This window comes from Haematobia irritans, chromosome 1, assembly GCF_050003625.1.
Source record: "Haematobia irritans isolate KBUSLIRL chromosome 1, ASM5000362v1, whole genome shotgun sequence".
Lineage (NCBI taxonomy): Eukaryota > Metazoa > Arthropoda > Insecta > Diptera > Muscidae > Haematobia > Haematobia irritans.
Genome location: NC_134397.1, coordinates 137,768,600 through 137,787,193, shown reverse-complemented (window position 1 = coordinate 137,787,193; position 18,594 = coordinate 137,768,600). Strand labels below are relative to the sequence as shown.

The 18,594-nt window shown below is 33.8% G+C and overlaps 1 protein-coding gene and 1 long non-coding RNA gene across 3 annotated transcripts in view; both read left to right on the top strand.

Moving 5' to 3' along the window:
* Positions 1–18,594, top strand: part of larp (La related protein) — a 113,310-nt gene that overhangs the window by 32,502 nt on the left and 62,214 nt on the right. The gene's annotated exons all lie outside the window — the stretch shown is intronic.
* LOC142221885 (uncharacterized) lies at positions 12,262–12,772 on the top strand. The gene is made up of 2 exons (XR_012718221.1): positions 12,262–12,382; positions 12,467–12,772. It is a non-coding gene; the product is annotated as an uncharacterized LOC142221885 (long non-coding RNA).

Below are 18,594 nucleotides of genomic sequence, written 5' to 3'. Positions count from 1 at the left end.
AATAGATGCAGCATGGTATTAAGGGAATCTGTTCCTGTATTACTGAAGGCGCCTGATATACACAAGCACGCCATACGCTGAACTTTATCTAAACCAGTCGGTTGCTGAAGTGCCGTCCACCAGACTACAACTCCATATAGCATTATAGGTCTAACCACTGCCGTGTATAGCCAATGTACAATTTTCGGTTTTAGTCCCCTTTTTGCACGAGTACAAAGCTACCGTGGCTTTTCTCGTTCTTTCTTCAATATTAAGCTTAAAGTTCAGTTTCCTGTCCAGAATAACGCCAAGGTATTTTGCACACTCTTATTTTTATTCTTATAAATTCAGAATATAATGTAGCCTCCATATTTAAAAACTTCGGGAATCGTATCATTTGATCCCATTTTCTCGAGGTAGTATGTTTCTTAAAAACTACCTGTTGTGTTGGGTATTTGGACCGACCGAACTTACGACTCATATATACTTGTTTAATTTACGTTTTTGTACATTTTTGATTAAAAAGGAAGAACGAAATTAACAAAGGGGAACCCGTAGCAAAAATCATAGATCCAAACATTTTTCGTCTATTGAAGGCGGATTATATCGTTTTTATATGTTTTTAATATCCATACACATATATGAATTTCGATAAAAAAAAATATTGCTGCTATTTAACTGATGTTGATCAACAATTATGATCATCATTATCTGTGTGAAGAATTGATGTTATGGAAATATTTAGATATACATATCTTTAGAAATATATATGATATATATATATATATATTTGTTTATACCAATACCTTTACAACCCTCCTCATTTTTCTCGCCCCAAAGTTGTCAATACAAATTGGAATGCCAACAGAATTTTAAATGTTTTTTTTTTACCATTTTGCCTTGGTATTATGATTCTATTTTCTTGTTTTTTTGTTTTTAATGTTTTTAAACTTTTTTGAACAAAAAATATCTGTTTAGTGGTAGTTCATGTTTGCCGTCTCAGCTAAAACGTACGAATAACGTCAATAACATTTTATCAAAAATATTTAAAAGTAAACATTACGCTTTGTGCTTTATTGTTATTGTGCTTAAATAGTTTGTTGACAAAAATAAAATAAAACCACAAAACAGGCATTTAATTGAATTTTGTAAAACACAAAAACTGCCAAATTGTTATTTTCGGTACGGTCATTTGATGATGGTGCATTTACGAATTAGTATGTTAAACTTTGAATAAATAATACGCAGTTTAAAAAGTGGCCGTAATTGTTTGCTGCATTTATTATTAAAATCGAAAGATATCAAAATGAAAACGAAAGTAAATATTATTATTAAGGAAAAAAATGTATTTTGTATGTTTTTGTTTTTAGTGTACGTACAGTTTTTGCTTTATATCAGAAAAGTCTAAGTCGACTTTTAATAATCTTCAATTTCGACTACTCGACGTTTTTTTTTGTTTTTCAAAACATACTGAAACTGTCTTACGAAATTTCGGAATTGAGTTGGTCAATATCGTATAATTAGCTATCGATGCCGTAAAAATTAACTGGAGAGAAATTTAATGTAATTGTTTGTTTCATTCCAACACCAAAGGTGTAGTTTTGGGAAATTTGGTGACAAGCAGATCAGTTCAACCAGTACACTTCCCGAAGATAAATTCAAAGATTTTACCTGTGAAGACTAGATCAGATTCTGGATTTATAAGAACCATATTTGTTTGAGTTTTAGAGGAATCATAAACATCGTGTGCAAGTGCGCAAGAAAATGAAATGAAAATGAAATAACGCTTTGATTTAAAATCTAACATCTGTAGATTTTTACCCCCATTATTTAAATGATTACCAGAAGTAAAATCTGGAAACTATAATTCAGTTTCAAGCAATTTTCATTATCAGTGCACATGGACCGATATTCACCATTTTCGGCACATCTCTTTATGTTCCTAAAATACTTCTAGATTTAAAATTTCATGCAAATTTGATAAAAACTATGGTTTCTAAAAGCCCAGGAAGTAAAATCGGGAAATCGGTCTATTTGGGAGATAAACCAAAACATGGACCAATACACGCCATTTTCGGCTCTCATATTTAAGGTCCTAAAATACCTGTAGATTTCTCATTTCAGGCAAATTGGATAAAAACTACGGATTCTAAAAGCCTAAAAAATAAAATCATTTCTTGCACACCTATGTCTATTCCTAAAAACCTCCAGATTTTCGATTTCAGGCAAAGTGGACAACAATTACGGTTTCTAGAAGCCCAAACAGTAATATCGGGAGATCGGTCTATCTGATGGCTATATCAAAACATGGACCTATACCCTCTAGATTTCCAATTTGAGGCAAGTTGGATAAAAACTACGGTTTCTGTAAGCCCAAGAATAAAATGTGGAGATCGGTCTATATGGGGGCTATATAAAAACATGGTCCGATACTCGTCATTTTCAGCACACCTCTTTAGAGTTTTAAAATACCTCTAGATTTCTAATTTCAGGCACATTGGATAGAAACTATGGTTTTTATAAGCCCAAGACCCTAATCGGGAGGTCGGTTTATATGGGGACTATATCAAAACTTGGACCGATATAGCCCATCTTCGAACTTGACCTGCCTGCAGACAAAAGACGAGTTTGTGCGAAATTTCAGCACGATTGCTTTATTATTGAAAACTGTAGCGTGATTACAACAGACAGACGGACATGGATATGAATTTCTCCCTGATGAAGAATATACATACTTTATATAATCGGAAATCGATATTTCGATGTGTTACAAACGGAATGACAAACTTATTATACCCCCGTCACCATTCTATGGTGGTCGGTATAAAAAGGAAACGTTTTATTCCAGTAATTTTCCCCATTATCAAGCCAGGCCAGGTTCTGGATTATATATTTACCGATATAATGGGCTCTATATCTTTTTGACATAGGTAGTGTACCACAGTATTTTCATCCTCAAAATACGCCTTACACCCACGGTTGTCACAGTTGGTAGAATTCTACCAAAAATTGTAGATTTTTTATTATTTGGTAGATTGGTAGAATTCTTGATGTTTTGATAGATTTTACAAAATATTCGCTTCAACTAAGAGGTAGTTTAGAAAATTTTAATAGCAATGAAAGATTCTATAAAAATAAAATTTTAACAAAGCTTTTCTATAGAAATAAAATTTTGACAACATTTTCTACAGAATAAAATTTAGACAAAATTTTCTATAGAAATAAAATTTTGACAAAATTTTCTATAGAAATAAAATTTTGACAAAATTTTCTATAGAAATAAAATGTTGACAAAATTTTCTATAGAAATAAAATTTTGACAAAATTTTCTATAGAAATAAAATTTTGACAAAAATTTCTATAGAAATGACATGTGCATATATAGAAATAAAATTTTGACAAAATTTTCTATAGAAATAAAATTTTGACAAAATTTTCTATAGAAATAAAACTTTGACAAAATTTTCTATAGAAATAAAATTTTGACAAATTTTCTATAGAAATAAAATTTTCTATTCGTTTTGTTTTGTTAATCTTGGTTTTGTTCTTTAAGCATTGTTGTTGTTTTTTATTGCAGCTTAAAACCATACATTGACTAAACTACAAGTGTAGCTTAAGCAACAGAGGAAAAGAATGTTTGTCAAATGTATAAATAAAATAAAATAAAATTTTGACAAAATTTTCTATAGAAATAAAATTTTGACAAATTTTTTTATAGAAATAAAATTTTGACAAAATTTTTTATAGAAATAAAATTTTCTATAGAAATAAAATTTTGACAAAATTTTCTATAGAAATAAAATTTTGACAAAATTTTCTATAGAAATAAAATTTTGCACAAAATTTTCTATAGAAATAAAATTTTGACAAAAACTTCTATAGAAATGACATGTGCATATATAGAAATAAAATTTTGATAAAATTTTCTATAGAAATAAAATTTTGACAAAATTTTCTATAGAAATAAAATTTTGACAAAATTTTCTATAGAAATAAAATTTTGACAAAATTTTCTATAGAAATAAAATTTTGACAAAATTTTCTATAGAAATAAAATTTTGACAAAATTTTCTATAGAAATAAAATTTTGACAAAATTTTCTATAGAAATAAAATTTTGACAAAATTTTCTATAGAAATAAAATTTTGACAAAATTTTCTATAGAAATAAAATTTTGCACAAAATTTTCTATAGAAATAAAATTTTGCACAAAATTTTCTATAGAAATAAAATTTTGACAAAATTTTCTATAGAAATAAAATTTTGGACAAAATATTCTATAGAAATAAAATTTTTACAAAATTTTCTATGGAAATATAATAAGATTTTTTGTTTGGTATGTTTTTGGTAAAATGTTCTCCAATTTTTTGGGTAGATTGTTTTTGGCTCGAGTGTCAACCGTGGTTAGGAAGAAGGGGCCTTGTCATTAAGCTAAACATAGCATATAGTTGCACTCATTGATATGAGCACTTTCTGCACAATGCACTGAATCGCTCACTTAGACTATTCAGTCCAAAATATCAGAGTTCCACTATACCTAACCTAATCTGTACTTGGTGCCCGGCGTTTTCCAGACATTTGTTTTCCTTGTCGTGTTTGAAATGTGCATATTGGAATCTTAGGTCTTCCGTACTTTATAGAAATTTCTGACGGGTTTAAACTATTTTTGAAATCGTCAAATATTTAATTTTTGCCAAAAATTTAATTTTGACTCATTTTTTAATGAACAGACCATCGCTTAATTACAGCTAAACTCAGTGAAGACGTATTTTGCGTTCGTTATTTAGACGTATACATGCGTTCGTTATTTAGAATACTCAATATTAAAAATTTGGACATTCGTTAAATTGGATTTTCGCTTCGACTGTATTAATCATTGAAAATCGCTTTAATGTTTTTCAAAATACCATATTTCAAAAATATAAATAACCTTTGTGTATGTGATAACACTGGAAGCGATACCAGCGTGATGAGGTCCCGTGGGACCTACAATAAAAAAAGGATGGTAGAGAGGTTATCCCTACGATATTTTTCGATCATTTACTATAGGTGGACTCTTCTATAATGCACAAATTGCATATATAAACATTTGGTTGTAAATATAGAGTTTTATTTAATTTTTAATAGGATACAGATAATGTTAAAATTTTTGATTAGTATACTAGTGGCCCCGATGTTTGACGCAGGTGTGGTACCTATAAGTATCCTTATACGTACAAAGCAACAATATATTGTTTTTGTAGTTGAATGTTCTTAACAAACTGGATTTTTGAAGGAAAAACAATACGATTTTTTTTAGTGGCGTTCGTTTTGCTCGCAGTATTATGTGCACAGTGGTTGTTTCAAACTTGGTCCAAATTGAGGCACATCTTACCAAATTCCAGGAGCCGATAGGTCTGGAAAATGTATAGAAATATAAAAACTTATTTCGACCACGATTTCCATGAAGTTTAAATAACTTTTTTTGCACTTTTACTCTCACTATATTGGATATATCAACGGAAGACATTTTCCTTATTCAACCGTCGAACTGAACGGAGGTGTTTTCTAATAGCGGAGTATTTCATCGTAATAAGTACTTACTACGAATTTCACGTGTGGTGGAAATAATAAACCACCATGCAGCGAAATTCAAAGTCATCCACTGGGTTGCTAACTTCAGGGCCCAGTGGACGGGTAACGACTGAAGTTATAAATTTGGGTCGACTGGCGTTGACACTTTGGCAAGTCGAACCTTTTCTAAGGTGACGACATCAAAAGGAGGCAATCCCTCTCGAAAGAGATTCAAGGAACGAAGAAATGCTTTGTTTATCCTAAAGAAATTAGGATCAGTCGACCCAAGCACGTTGTCGGCTAAGCAAAGCAATTCCTTAAAATGGGCTCAAGGAATTCTTGAAGCTGGAAAAAGGGAACGATCACCGGATGAGCTACCATCCTCTAAACGGGATCAAAGATCGTTTGCCTCAGTTGCAAAAGACAGCCTTGTGATGGCTATTATTAATAAAGGAGCATTGGACGGTATGATTCCAAGGCAAAAATGGGGGGAAATTGAGAACGCGATGTCTGGTGTCTACTCAGAGGTGCGAAAAAAGTTTCCCGGACCAAGTCCTCGACGGCAAGATGCTGGATGGTATCAAGGACGATATAAGTTAATAGCTTTTGCAGACCAGAGGTCTATGGATTGCTTTAAAGCTGCATTGATGCTAATTGGTGAAGTTTGGGAAGGAGCCGCTTTGGAGTTAGTCGATAAAAAAGACATACCGACTAAACCTAGAGCACATGCATGGATACCGGCAAACCCTCCTGATCCTGAGTCAATACTAGAGAGACTAAAAGAATGTAACCCAGATCTACCAACCGCCGATTGGAAGGTTGGTCGTTTGGATGAGGTGGATGGACCAAGACGACATGCGGTGTTTATATTAAACATAGAGTCGCTGCCACATCTAGCCCAGAACCAAGGACGCGTAAGTTATGGCTTTCATGATATCCATATGAAGGTATACAAAAGCGATCAGCCAAAGGATACCGAAACGGACAAGCCTCCGGTAGAGTCAGCAGTGAAAAAATCTCCTAGCGAAGCCGAAGGAGACATAAAACCTACAGACTATGGCGAAAATCATATGCGGGAAGTTTCTACAGGCTCAAGCCTCACCAAAGCTGAACCGCGGATTGTTGCGAGAGTCACCGAGATCTGTGAAGAGGAAGCCCTTGATGACTCAATTGAAGCGGCTGATGTGACGGTGGTTGAAAATTTGGATGGTTCTACGGTTCCTCCAGATAAATCTTCACCATTGTAAGGCCGCTTGTGCTGCCTTAAAAGTTCTCCTGATGAAAGGAGACATAGATATAGTTCTTATTCAAGAACCATACATATATAAGAACAAGATCTGTGAATTAAGCACTCCGGGTTTCAAACTTTTGCATAATACCGGTAACGATATAAATCGAGCATGTATAATTGCTAAAAACGAACTAAACTTGTTTCTGCTTCCTTCATTGAGCAATGCAGACACTGTCGTAGCCAGTCTAGAGATATCCACATGCAAATATTGGGTATCTTCGGTCTACATGGGACATGATAGGGATATGCCACCCTGTGCCGTTAAGACCTTAGTTGAGGAGTCACTAAAAACAAAGACAAAACTCATTATGGGATGCGATGCAAATGCACATCATAGTATTTGGGGAAGTAGTGATACTAATGCAAGGGGAGAGTCGCTAATAGAGTTTATTTTGCGTACTAACCTGGTAGTTTGCAATAAGGGAGATGCACCAACCTTCGTCACCAGGAACAGACAAGAGGTTTTGGACGTAACGTTGACCTCTCCGGAACTGAATGATAAGATATCTGAGTGGCAAGTTTTGAGGGAACATAGCTTCTCAGATCATCGCTACATCAGTTTCAGATTGGCTGTTCGTACTTCAAAGACCATATTTCCGCCAAATGTTAGGAAAGCTGATTGGAATAGGTATAGGGAATCGTTCAATTTGATGATACCGGAAGTGCCGGAGACAAATATGAGCACTGTGCAAGATATCGAACACGCAGTGGAGCGGATTACTAAGGCCTTCAACATTTCACTGAAAGCTGCATGCCCTAGAGGAAAGCCAAGGGGAAAAAATCGGTCGCCATGGTGGACTACGGAGTTAAGTAATATGAGGAAATCCTGCAGGAAGCTCTTTAACAAAGCAAAGTCCACAAGAGCTCCGGAGGATTGGGACACTTACAAGATGAATCTAAGAGAATATAAACGAGAACTGAGAAGGTCTCAACAAAACTCTTGGGATGATTACTGTAGCAGTATTGAGAATACGTCAGAGGCTTCCAGACTACGGAAGGTACTAGCATCCACTAACACCGCTCCAGGTTTCATTAAAACATCGGAGGGAAATTGGACAACGTCCAGTGAGGAGACGTTGGAGGTACTTTTGGACACACACTTCCCTGGAAATCAGACGGTTGAACCATGTTCCGGCGGTGTAACAGAGGCTCAGCGATCATTTCCTATCGAGGAAATTGTGTCGGAATCTAGAATAAAATGGGCTTTAAATAGCTTTGGACCATTCAAATCCCCCGGACCTGATGGAATTACTTCGGCGGAGTTACAGGCAGTGGCTGAAAGAATTATCCCCTGGTTGACGGTGATATATAAACAATGTGTAAACTTAGCATATATTCCAGAAAAGTGGAGGGAAACAAAAGTCGTCTTCATACCTAAAGCAGGAAAAGCCTCTCACTCGAGTGCGAAGGATTTCCGACCAATCAGCTTATCTCATTCCTACTTAAGACCCTGGAGAGGATGATAGACATGTATCTTAGAACTAGCGTGGATTCAGGTTTGCTCTCGAAACGACAGCATGCATACTCGAAGGGCAGGTCTACTGAGACCGCATTGCATCTGTCAAAGAATACACAATCGTGGCGTTTCTAGACATCGAAGGGGCGTTCAATAATGTCCATCCGAGCTCGATATTAAATGGACTGACAACTCTGAATGTTGATCCAGGTATACTTAGGCTGTTAGACGAACTTCTAATGAAGAGACGTATTTCAGCCACACTAGGGCAAGCAAACATACAAAGGTATGTGAACAGAGGCACTCCCCAAGGAGGAGTTCTATCACCTCTTCTTTGGAATGTTGCTATAAACAACCTTCTGGTTTCTCTAGAAAAAGAAAGGATAAAAGTGGTGGCATACGCAGATGATGTGGCGCTAGCAGTCAGGGGAAAATTCCCATCCACAATCAGAGATATTATACAGAGAGCTCTCCGGATGACTGAGAAATGGGCGAGGGATAATGGTCTTGGTGTAAATCCAGCAAAGACAGAAATAGTCATGTACTGCAAAGATCGCAAAACTCCCAAGGTTAGGCCCATTTCCTTAGGGGGTACTGAAATTCCCTTTGGTGAGTGTGCAAAATACCTTGGCGTTATTTTGGACAGGAAGCTGAATTTTAGGCTTAATATTGAAGAGAGGGCGAGAAAAGCCACGGTAGCTTTGTACTCGTGCAAAAAGGCAATAGGGAAAAAGTGGGGACTAAGACCAAAAATTGTGCATTGGCTATACACGGCAGTGGTTAGACCTATAATGCTATATGGTGTTGTAGTCTGGTGGCCGGCACTTCAGAAACCGACTTGTTTAGATAAAGTTCAGCGTATGGCGAGCTTATGTATCTCAGGCGCATTTAGTAAGACAGGAACAGACTCCCTTAATGTCATGCTACATCTATTGCCTTTAGACATTTTGGCCAAACAGTCAGCTGCAACAACGGCTGTGCGGTTGCGCGAGCTATCGCTGTGGTCGGAAAAAATGTACGGTCATAGTTCGGTCCTCAAAGTAATGCCAGATGTGCCTAACGTAGTGGATTACACCCTGGCAAAACCACTTTTCGACAAAAAGTTTGAAACTCTAATTCCCAACAGTGAGGCGTGGTGTACACAGACCCCGGGGAATAAAAGATATATAGATTTCTATACTGATGGCTCCAAATTGAATGGACAAGTGGGGTTCGGAGTATATTCTAAAGATCTGGAAATTCGAATAGCGAAAAGATTACCTAATCACTGTAGTGTTTTTCAGGCTGAAATATTGGCAATAAGAGAGGTGGTGAATTGGCTGAGAAGTAATGTTCCAACAAATATTGGCATTAATATATACTCAGACAGTCAACCTGCAATAAAATCCTTGGACTCTGTGTTCCTTAACTCAAAAACGGCCATAGACTGCCGCAAATCTCTCAACGAGATGGCTGAGCAGTACAATATTCACCTAATATGGGTGCCTGGTCATAGGAACATACCGGGGAACTGTGAAGCAGATGTGTTAGCAAGGCTAGGAACTACCTTACATATTCCAGGGGAACTAGAATCTGTTGGTATGCCTCTGGCCACCTGCAAGCTCTTACTGCGTGAGAAGGCTGTTATGATGGCCAATATTCGATGGGAAAATTGCAAGGGTTGTAACGACACCAAGCAAATATGGCCCCATTTAAACTTAAACCGCACACTAGATATGCTAGTGTTCTGAAGGCGTCAGATAGCACTCCTAATATCTGCTATAACGGGTCGCTGCCTGATAGGCGAATTTGCAAAAACTATAGGTGCGAAGTATAATGACTATTGTATAAGCTGTCATGACGTGGAGGAAAAGGAATCAATTAAACACCTCTTGTGTGAGTGTCCTGCTTTTTGTGTAAGGCGTAAGCGAATTTTAGGAGCATATAGCTTTAGATTACTGGCTGACCTGGAAAACGTTAACTTAAGCAGTTTGTTAATGTTTTTGGAGCAATCTGGTTGGTTCCACAAAAGTAAATAATAGAGAAGGTTCAGTGGTTAAGACTAGAAGTGCCCATATGTAATAGGTACTTTTAGTTAAATGTGGTATCACAATGGACTGAATAGTCTAAGTGAGCCTGAAATATAATCGGGCTGCCACTTTAACCTAACCTAACCTAACGGAAGACATAAAATTATGTACTACCAAGCAACGAAACCAATGGAAACTTCAAAAATGACAAATTCTTCCACATAACCGTATTTTCTGAAAGGATGTTAGTGTTATTAATTTTTTTCAAATACGAAAATCGCAACATCTTTACACTGCTTTTTAAACTGTGCTAAAACCACTAATGTAATTAGTAATAGGTCCCAGCGGGACCTCATCACGCACAGAAGGGTTAATAATTGTTACGAAAACTGGAAACAACAAAGAAAAAATGATGTTGATTCAATCACGAAATTAATTGATCCAGCAATTTTTGAATTTTGAAATGCCTACCATTTTTTGCTGGCAACCCTGGTTCTAATCCAGTTTCGTTTTGAATATCAAAAGGTTTTCCACTAGTAATTTAGCTCCTATGATTAATGCTGATGATATTTCTAAGGACGTCCAATGTAGTGTGATGCACCTTTCGGACTCTGCTGTAAAAATGAGGCCCCTTATCATAGAGTTTAACACCCAATCGTACAAACTTTACTATTAAGAGAGAAATTCACCACCTGTCCACTTATTACTCTCAGTGTGTCTGCAACTACTGCAACTTACTTAATAGTACAAACTTTACTATTAAGAGAGAAATTCACCACCTGTCCACTTATTACTCTCAGTGTGTCTGCAACTACTGCAACTTAGAGTGTAAATATACGCAAGTACAAAAACCACAAATATGAGGACTGTGTGTGGGTGTCTGCAAATAAATGCACTATTTAATATTCTACACAACGAGAAACCATTATCTCTTAGCTGGATGCATATATGTGTGTGTGTTACATTAATTCAAATATAAAATAGTAAAAAGAGCAATGAACGCTGAGGAATTGTTCTATAGGGGGACGACAATCATATAAAACTATACATTTTGCACACTATAAATATATGAACGCGACAATATTGTAGATAAGAATATAACCCACTGTGTAAGCGCAAGCAATTGTCATGAGAATTCATTTAAAACTCTAACGAGATCAACTGCAGTGTATGTTCTACAAAGGAAGTATTTATCATAGCTGACAATCAAACAAGATTAATTTATGTATAATTCAATAAATAGTAGATATACCGAGATTTCGTTTAAAAGAAAGAAAAATTCTTCAGTACATCACACAGACATCATCATATCTCACAATCAAATAAGATTAATTTATAGTTCCATAAAAAGATGGACTCACGAGATCCACTGGAACGCAAGATTCGAACTTAAGGAAAATGTGAAATTCATTGAGCCCATGCGGGTGGAATTAAAATAATGGGAAAATATGGCCTCGGACACAAGATTTCTTGTTCTGCAAATGCAAAGTCATCTTTTGCCTAAAATAGCGCATTTCTCTGATACAAAGTTTACCAATATCCATTAGAGTTACGAATTTAAAGTTGGCATTTATACACAAAAGAAAATTCCGTTATACTGAGATCATTTTGTCATACAAAATTGGGAAGAAATTTTAAATATTATTATAATACGAGGGTTGCCTTTAACCCTTCTGTGCTTGATGAGGTCCCGCCGGACCTTTTTGATTTTTATTCATACATAACTTTATCTTTTATATGAATTTCAGCTTGATGGTTTATGACTTCTTGTACTGAAGTGTTTTAAGTTGAAAACTTTAAATTTTTATGTGATTGAATCATTAAATCGGTTTTTATAGGTATTTGAAAAAGTTTAGTGCGATTCTGCGTGATGAGGTCCAATGGGACCTATTACTAAATACATTAGTGGTTTTAGCACAGTTTAAAAAGCAGTGTAAAGATATTGCGATTTTCGTATTTGGAACAATTAATAACACTAACATCCTTTCAGAAAATACCGTTATGTGGAAGAATTTGTCATTTTTGAAGTTTCCATTGGTTTCGTTGCTTGGTAGTACATAATTTTATGTCTTCCGTTGATATATCCAATATAGTGTGAGTAAAAGTGCAAAAAAAGTTATTTGAACTTCATGGAAATCGTGGTCGAAATAAATTTTTATATTTCTGTACATTTTCCAGACCTATCGGCTCCTGGAATTTGGTAAGATGTGCCTCAATTTGGACCAAGTTTGAAACAACCACTGTGCACATAATACTGCGAGCAAAACGAACGCCACTAAAAAAAATCGTATTGTTTTTCCTTCAAAAATCCAGTTTGTTAAGAACATTCAACTACAAAAACAATATATTGTTGCTTGGTACGTATAAGGATACTTATAGGTACCACGCCTGCGTCAAACATCAGGGCCACTAGTATACTAATCAAAAATTTTAACATTATCTGTATCCTATTAAAAATTAAATAAAACTATATTTACATCCAAATGTTTATATATGCAATTTGTGCATTATAGAAGAGTCCACCTACAGTAAATGATCGAAAAATATCGTAGGGATAACCTCTCTACCATCCTTTTTTTATTGTAGGTCCCACGGGACCTCATCACGCTGGTATCGCTTCCAGTGTTATCACATACACAAGGGTTAAAGTCAACCAATTTACGGATCGCGACGTTGCATTATCGTGGTGTTAAAACCAAGAGATGTCGGTGCATACTTCCGGCTTCTTTTTACGAATAGCTACCAGGAAAATGGCGTATTACATTTACCTAGTATTCCTTGTTGACAGTTTGGCTGATCGGAAGAAATTCTAAAAGCATCACACCTTGATGATTCAAGAAAGCTATCAACAAAACCTTTACTTTTTGACTTGTTTTAACGCTTTTTCGACTTTGGCTCACTTTTGGCACGATAATCGATCGATTGATCATGGGTTTCCGGGTCGGAGATCCGGAAGGTTCATAGCCATATATACGTTTCATGACATTACGGCAGTCGGAAAGCATTGTTTATCAGGCTTCAATGCAAAAGTGTTTTTTTTTTTCAAAAAACTTGCGGTATTTTGGAATCAATCATGATTTCACTTCTCTTGTTTGCAAAAAAAATCGTGTTTTACTGATCCTTCCGATATTCCAACGATATCAGTAAGGCCTTTGACTCTTAATCGACAATTCTTGAAGACAAATTTCTTTATTTTATGACATTTTGAATACACCGTAAAAAAAGTAAACTGTTTTATAGGAAGAATAAACTAAATCGTACGAAAATTTAACTAAATTTTGCTACACATTTTGAGATTTCCCCGAAGCGTTGTTAAAACCAGGAAAATTTAATGCTCTGTTGTACTTTTTAACTATAGTTCACGATTTTAGTTTTATAGAAAATGTTGCCAATATTTAATTTCTGTTGAAAATTTGGTCCAAATTTATTATTTTAATAGAGAATTTTGTCAAAATTTTACTTCTATAGAAAAATTAAGTTCTATGAATAGTTTTGTCGAAATTTTATTTCTATAGAAAATTTTCTCAAAATTTTATTTCTATAGAAAATTTTGTGCAAAATTTTATTTCTATAGAAAATTTTGTGCAAAATTTTATTCCTATAAAAAACTTTGTGCAAAATCTTATTTCTATAGACAATTTTGTGCAAAATTTTATTTCTATAGAAAATTTTGTGCAAAATTTTATTTCTAACATATAGAAAATTTTTTCAAAATTTTATTTCTATAGAAAATTTTGTGCAAAATTTTATTTCTATAGCAAATTTTGTGCAAAATTTTATTTCTATAGAAAATTTAATGCAAAATTTTATTTCTATAGAAAATTTTGTCAAAATTTTATTTCTATAGAAAATTTTGCCAACATTTTATTTCTATAGAAAATTTTGTCAAAATTTTATTTCTATAGAAAATTTTGTCAAAATTTTATTTCTATAGAAAATTTTGTCAAAATTTTATTTCTATAGAAAATTTTGTCAAAATTTCTAAGAAAATTTTGTGCAAATTTTATTTCAATAGAAAATTTTGTGCAAAATTTTATTTCTATAGAAAATTTTGTGCAAAATTTTATTTCTATAGAAAATTTTGTGCAAAATTTTATTTCTATAGAAAATTTTGTGCAAAATTTTATTTCTATAGAAAATTTTATGCAAAATTTTATTTCTATAGAAAATTTTGTCAAAATTTCATTTCAATAGTGATTTTTGTCAAATTTTATTTCTATAGATTTTTTTTTTTCAAAATTTTAGTTTTATAGAAAATGTTGCCAATATTTCATTTCTGTTGAAAATTCGGTCCAAATTTATTATTTTAATAGAGAATTTTGTCAAAATTTTACTTCTATAGAAAATTTAAGTTCTATGAATAGTTTTGTCGAAATTTTATTTCTATAGAAAATTTTCTCAAAATTTTATTTCTATAGAAAATTTTGTGCAAAATTTTATTTCTATAGAAAATTTTGTGCAAAATTTTATTCCTATAAAAAACTTTGTGCAAAATCTTATTTCTATAGACAATTTTGTGCAAAATTTTATTTCTATAGAAAATTTTGTCAAAATTTTATTTCAATAGCGATTTTTGTAAAAATTTTATTTCAATAGCGATTTTTGTCAAAATTTTATTTCTATAGACAATTTTATTTCTACAGAAAATTTTGTGTAAAATTGTATTTCTATAGAAAATATTGTGCAAAATTTTATTTCTATAGAAAAGTTTGTGCAAAATTTTATTTCTATAGAAAATTTATGCAAAATTTTATTTCTATAGAAAATTTTGTCAAAATTTCATTTCAATAGCGATTTTTGTCAAAATTTCTATAGAAAATTGTGTGCAAAATTTTATTTCTATTGAAAATTTTGTCAAAATTTCAATTTAATAGTGATATTTGTCAAAATTTTATTTCTATAGACATTTTTTTTCAAAATTTTAGTTTTATAGAAAATGTGGCCAATATTTCATTTCTGTTGAAAATTTGGTCCAAATTTATTATTTTGTCAATTTTTTTTTCTGTAGAAAATTAATGTATGTTATCTCTTAGTTGGAGAGGTATATTTTGCAAAATCTACCAAAACATCAAGAATTCTATTAATCTACCGAACAGTAAAAAATCTAATTTTTTTTTAGAATTCCACCAACTATGGCAACCGTGTTTCCATCACTTCGATAGCTTTTTACACCGATCTGTTTTGAAATGTCAACTTTTAGAGCACTCTCGCACACCCTATTAAATGTTTGTTTGTTTTCTATTCAAACATAAAATTGCTTACCGAATCAGATACATAATTTACGAAAAAATAACATGGTTGCTACAAAAATGTTACATTTCCGGTGAAAAAGTAACATCATGCTCTTGAAACATGCGTGGGGTGATCATGAGTAATATTGCAAATAACTGCTGTCACGTGCTATACCGGATCTAGCAAAAAAAATGCAGGATCTAGATAAAAAAACGTTGCAGAATCACTGATCGATCTATAAACTCTGATGTGTGCTAGGAATGTTTTTGTTTTATTTGTTGACATTTTGAAAATTATCAGCCAGCTTACATATTTTCATGAAATAAATAATTCAAAGTGATACGTGCTCCATTGTATTTATTGTATTTTGTATAAATATATGTATATCTAATATTAAATATATTTTATTGCACTTTATAACAGAACTGACCTATTTACTACATACAAATATTGTTAAGTAAATTCTAAGTGCATATGCGTTGTATTATTCATGGAAAGTTTTTATTGAAGCATACAATAAACTTTTGTAACCTTTTCAGTCTGAGGTTAAATATGAGCATTGTGATTAGTGTAAAACACGAGATATAGCCACTTGCACATGACTAAAAATTCAGTAGCACATGATTAAATTATTTCAGAAACTACTGATAGGGAGATTATTAGCGTATTAAGAATCTTAGTTTAGTGATGGCATTTGATTATGGGAAATGATGAAAGATTATGCTAAATTTTAGTATATAAAGGGTGGTTAAAATTTCAAGGGCCAATGTTGATTTTGAATAAACCACAAACTATTTAGGAAATTATTGTAATTTTATTTTATTATGATATATTGGTATTACCCAATTATGTATGGAACAAAATATCGGCCAAATGGGCGCCGTGACCTCGGTGGCACACCTTCATCCGATGGTCCAAATTTTCGATGACGCTGAGGCATAAAGGAGGTTCTATGCCGTTAATGTGCCGAATTATCTCATCCTTTAGCTCTTGAATTGTTGCTGGCTTATCGACGTACACCTTTTCTTTCAAATAACCCCAAAGAAAAAAGTCCAACGGTGTCAAATCACATGATATTGGCGGCCAATTGACATCGCAATTACGTGAGATAACACGGCCATTGAATTTGTTGCGCAAAAGAGCCATTGTTTCGTTAGCTGTGTGGCAAGTGGCATCGTCCTGCTGAAACCACATATCTTCCAATTCGGGCCATAAAAAGTTCGTTATCATCTCACGATAGCGAACACCATTCACAGTAACTGCCTGACCGGCCTCATTTTGGAAAAAATACGGCCCGATGATGCCGCCAGCCCATAAACCGCACCAAACAGTCACTCTTTGTGGGTGCATTGGTTTTTCGACAATCACTCTTGGATTCTCATTCGCCCAAATGCGGCAATTCTGTTTATTGACGAATCCACTGAGGTGAAAATGTGCCTCATCACTGAAGATGATTTTCTTCGAAAATTGATCATCCACTGTTGACATTTCTTGGAACCATTCTGCCCATTGTTCAAATTGAGTAAGTCTGAAATAGAGAAATGTCAAATAAAATTCGGAAAAAAACTTGGCGTTTAGGTGTGGTTCACATTCAACATCGGCCCTTACAATTTAACCGCCCTTACAATTTACAAAATAGTAAGGACACATTTCAATTAAAAGAAAGTTCATAATATTTGCTTTAAGAATTGTTTTCTTTAAATTTATGACACGAATCTATGAAATTAGTAAAAAAAAATTGTGATTTAAAGAAATAATCTTGAAGTTAGCTGAGACATTGAATATTTGGATTAATGATAAAAACCTTCATAAATAGGCTAACACGTATTTTGCATCTTTAGTTCAGTTACTTTTCTTTCTTTTGGAATTAGGAAATCATTTATTGTTTTGAAATATTTGGATTTTTAAACTGCATTTATTTGTACTCGAATAGATTTGTTTATAATTGAGGTCTGTATCCTAGTCTAGGGAGCCACCGTGATGCAATGGTTAGCATGCCCGCCTTGCGTACACAAGGTCGTAGGTTCGATTCCTGCTTCGACCGAACACCAAAAAGTTTTTCAGCGGTGGATTATCCTACCTCAGTAATGCTGGTGACATTTCTGAGGTTTTCAAAGCTTCTCCAAGTGGGTTCACTGCCATGTGGAACGTCGTTCGGACTCGGCTATAAAAAGGAGGTCCCTTGTCATCTTGTCATCCATCGAGCTTTACATGGAATCGGGCAACACTCAGTGATAAGAGAGGAGTTCACCAATGTGGTGTCACAATGGACTGAATAGTCTAAATGAGTCTGATACATCGGGCTGCCACCTAACCTAACCATCCTAGTTTTAAATTTTAGAGAGCTGACATTTAAGGCTAGACAGCTTCCAAAAAATGTCTTTCTTTTAAAGAAACAGCATCTTTAGCCCGGAATATACCAAAATCCTTAAAGAAAGGACAAAATCCTTGAATTCAAGTAAACTCTTTTGGACTACACTGATTGTCGTTAGGCCAAAGATTTCATGGCGCTAAAATACGAATGCGTTGTTTGTTTAGGATAGAACACGCATTTCTCTGATATAAAGTGCAAATGCCGATAAACTTTTCAATGAAGTCGTTTTATCCATATTTTAAGTGATTCGACCTAAAATGGTTATCTTTACATGAAAGAAAATTTTATTTGACTAAGGTCAACTTGTCTTTAATGATTCTGAAGAAAAAACCTTCAAAATTAATGAAATCGTATTTAAATTTGTTGAAATTTTTTATCTTAACTACAGAGCAAAATGCGTTAAAAAATAGGAGTTATTTTTCAACACTTTATTTTAAAGACGTGTTTTACTTGAACCATAGCATAATTTCTAGCTAAAGTTGACCTTGAATTTGGAAATTTAAGGTGTCGTAAACACGTATTTAAAGGATTTGTCTAAAAGGACTTTGCCGAACATCGGCTTCGGCAAAAACTAAACATCGGTCGAGCTCTAGTAAGCATCAAGCAACAAAAGTTGCTTGCGTACGAAGCATTCCAAGCAAAAGTTGCTTGCGTACGAAGCATTCCAAGCAAATGGTCGCCTGTTTCTTCGGAAAAACTG